Source organism: Austrofundulus limnaeus, unplaced genomic scaffold (genome assembly GCF_001266775.1).
Source record: "Austrofundulus limnaeus strain Quisiro unplaced genomic scaffold, Austrofundulus_limnaeus-1.0 Scaffold291, whole genome shotgun sequence".
NCBI lineage: Eukaryota > Metazoa > Chordata > Actinopteri > Cyprinodontiformes > Rivulidae > Austrofundulus > Austrofundulus limnaeus.
Genome location: NW_013952693.1, coordinates 324,265 through 327,994, shown reverse-complemented (window position 1 = coordinate 327,994; position 3,730 = coordinate 324,265). Strand labels below are relative to the sequence as shown.

Here is a 3,730-nt window from a genome sequence, read left to right as displayed (position 1 = left end):
CACACACATACACGCACGCACGCACGCACACACACACACACACACACACACACACACACATGCTCTCAATGCAAGTCATTTATTCAACAAGGCCAGCCTCATTTCAGTCTAATGAAGATTGATGCACCTCTTCCAGGCCTCACAGGTGTTGCAGTGAAGTATAAATATGTAACCCACATAGAGGAAGAGACAAAAGCAAAAACATAGAAAGAGAAATACTACAAGACATTCTCTATAGATGTATATGTTTGCATGGAGTAGAAATCAATCTACAGTTTATTTGCAGTGTTACTGCAGAGGCAATCCTGTTTATCTTATATAAGTGAGTTTCTCAGGAAAAGATACAATTATTGTACCTGTTGTRGATTTTTTCTTCTCCAATGGGCCTAAATCTGATCAAATTGACAAGCTAACAGGTAGTCCCAGGGCAGCCAAGACAAAAGTAAACTCTTGCAGTCTTAAACTTATTCTGATTGCAAACATGTAGTAGTAGTACATTGATACTTTTTTATACAAATATTACAGCAACAATACATTGCAGATGGAAGTGCCCCAAGCTGCCCTGGAAGTTTTCAAGCTAGCTGCTACTAACATTTCCAAATAAACACAAAATTCAGTGCAACTAATTATGCAATGCAAAGCTGGTAAATATTGTACAATACTGCYGACATAATAAAGGTTTTGAGATTGTAGTTTAGATGACAGCGATTATTTTTGGTCTTAATGTCAGGTGGGTAACTTCTTGTTTCCAAAGGGTCATACAAAGTTACTCAGAGCAAGTAAAGTGCCAAATTCTGAAATGGGAAACAAATATTTCAGTAGGATAATATTAAAGGCAATTATAGTCTTTTACCCTTAATTCCTTAACTTTTCTCCTCTTCCTGTCTGCTTTTCTATTCCCACGATCCTTTCTTTAATTTTTAATCAACTTTTTTTGTAAATTGGTACATAACTTTTTGTGATGTTTTAACTTTTCAAAGCAATTGAGTTTAGTCTTGCTCTGGAACCAGACTAACCAAGCATGCATAAACCTTGGTTCTGTTTTACTTTTTTTATTGTAGATATTTACATCAAAGATGTTTAATTTGGACTTCGTTTTAAGTCAGCTCGTGTTTTATTAGTATGTAKAGGTTCACACTGACATTTCGTTTTAAATAATTGTTTTGCCTTTATTCAAATACATTAAAAATAGGATGAAAGTTKCTCAACGGGCACTTCTGGACCACAGCTTTTGTATTGCCATTACACTTACAATGGTCTGGGCCAGTGGTTCCTAAAGTTGTGGTTAGCACCTCAATGTGGGACATGAAACATCAAGTGGAGGGAATATAATCTCCATATACCATGTTACATTTAAAAATATTTTCTCATGGCATATTTTTACAATATTACTGTAGTTACAAATAATAAATGCAGTAGTCATAAATTAATAAAAACGGCATTGTGGACTTTTAAACTGTTTGTGTTGTCCTATCTTTGTTTACAAGGTTATTTGTATTTTTTTCATTCAATTAAAATTGCAACAGATAGGGTTACAAGCCTTTGACTATCACTATGTGGGTCAGACGTCTGACCAAATAATGGGTCAGTTTGGTCAGATTTTAAGCTTTTATAACCTGTCCAGATCTGAACTAACTATCCCTTTAACTGCTCGTGTCAGATGTGAGCTCGAGTAGCCTGAAGTGTTCAGTAAGTCACGTCTAAACATAGAAGGCCCATTAGTGCGTAYGTGGGAGTGTCTGTGTGTATGCGTGCTCATGCCAAATAGGACACCCCTGAGGGCTTGTCTGGAGATTGTGGTTGACATGGCCTGCTGCTCTCCAGTGTGAGCTCCTATTAGCACTTAAGACTGAGGTTCACAACACATATGCACACACCACCACCCTGGCCTTCATGATTACACCTCGCAGATTAGGTGATAGACTTTGAGTACTCGCAGACAAAACACACAAACAAACACATGGCTAAAGTACAACAGTTGTTTCCATGTTGTGAAGAGTCCTGTTGGTGATGATCACATGCAGATCTACAGGCTTCACTTCCTATTTCAACTATACGGCTCTGTCAAAATTTCAAGACGGAGGGGTGGGAAGCAGGGAGCGAGATCAAAGAGCGTGGGAGATCACAAGAGGCACAGGCTGGTTTGAAGGAAGCTAAAGGTGGAGGAGGAGATAAAGAGGCCACAGAGAGTGTGAGAGAGCAAGTGTGTGTTCCAGTGAGACTGAAGTGCGAATTTCAGCGGGGCTTCTCATCATCAAGATCTTCATGGCATCTGTGTGTCTGAGAGTTTTTCATGTCACAAGGTGGCAAYGACTGCCAGGCTCTGGGATCTACAGCTGGTGTGTGGGCTTCATCCTTCGTCACTCTGCTTGATGCAAATATGAGCGCCCCCCCTCCCATATGCAACTCTAAACTTTTATATTTACATGCATATGGTATTCAACTTAAACAAAAACAACTCGCACAGTGAAAATATACCCATGTGTTCTGCAGTGTCAAGTTCTGCTTGAGGATAAACAGTTCCAACATGTCAGAGTGAGGAAATTTATCTAAACACACACATGCTCAGCCTCTTTTCTCCTGATTGCACCATATAATTATAAAAACAATCGTTAAAAAATGTATAAAAAGTATGACCAAAACCCTAACCTAAAAGGATGAGAGTAAACAGTGAGGTGAAGCAGCCAGTTCAAAAACTCMACGTCAGCTCTTCTATTTACATGATAAAGTGAAATGCTATTTTATTTTCCCTGAAGGACACACTTTTTTAGAGCCAAAAACCATGAGATAAATGATGCTGCGATGCAGTGCCCAATAGGGAAACGTCAGATGTGAGCATCTTTCATCACCACACTTCTCACAGCTGACCCTTCAGAGTAAAAGATTTTTTTAAAGATATTACTAAAGATATTAACAAAAAGTGTCCATCCCTACACTGACAGCTCGACAGATGACACATCTAACGGCTCGGACAAGCTCTCTCCGTGTGTCCATTCCGGCGGAAACTCTCACTGCTGTTAATATTCCAATGAAAGGCACCTCAATGTCACTGCTCTCTATGCGCCATCCCACCAAACTGGCACACACACGCACGTGCTGTTTGGGACCACACCATTACATTTCTAATAAATACATGACGTACCTGTYCGCGGCTCCACGCGCAGCTCTCACTGCATCAGTCCTCCTCGTTCAACTTTTTTTTTCTCTCCCAATCCCCCCTTCTCCAGTCCTTTGGCGACTTGTTTATTGCATACTTTTCTGTTCTATCCGGACAAGCCGCTGGATTCTTCACAGAGGGAGATGAGAGCGCGCGGGAGGGAGAGAGAGAGAGCTGCTGCTGATGGTGGAGGAGACGACTGGCTTGGACCGCTCCAGTTCAACATCTCACCGCACGCATCAAACGGAACAATCCAGGACCGGCGGCGGGCAGGACGAAGATGCGGCTACCGTGCGCAAAAAGACGCGTCCGTTCTCGCGGGCGATTCTCCCCCCGTGCGGGAGGCGTGCATGCTCCGACACAGGAGCAGGGTCGGCGSGTGCTGAGGGTTGAGGGTGCTGCGCGAGGCGACCATCGACGCTMGGTACAGAGCAATGACCGCGGCTCGCGGAGCGCGCGTTCACGGCCCAGACAAGTCAGTGGTCATTAACAGCCGTGGATTGTTGGCTGCAGCTGCAGTGTGACACACACACACACACACACACACACACACACACACACACACACACACAC

At 42.5% G+C, this 3,730-nt stretch overlaps 1 protein-coding gene across 1 annotated transcript in view; it reads right to left on the bottom strand.

Annotated features, from left to right (window-relative positions):
- Nucleotides 1–3,565, bottom strand: part of tenm2a (teneurin transmembrane protein 2a) — a 346,633-nt gene extending 343,068 nt beyond the window's left edge. Inside the window, exon 1 of the mRNA XM_014021396.1 lies at nucleotides 3,143–3,565. The gene's annotated coding sequence lies outside the window, so the exon portion shown is untranslated. The remainder of the gene's footprint in view (nucleotides 1–3,142) is intronic.
- Nucleotides 3,566–3,730: the final 165 nt, after the last annotated feature.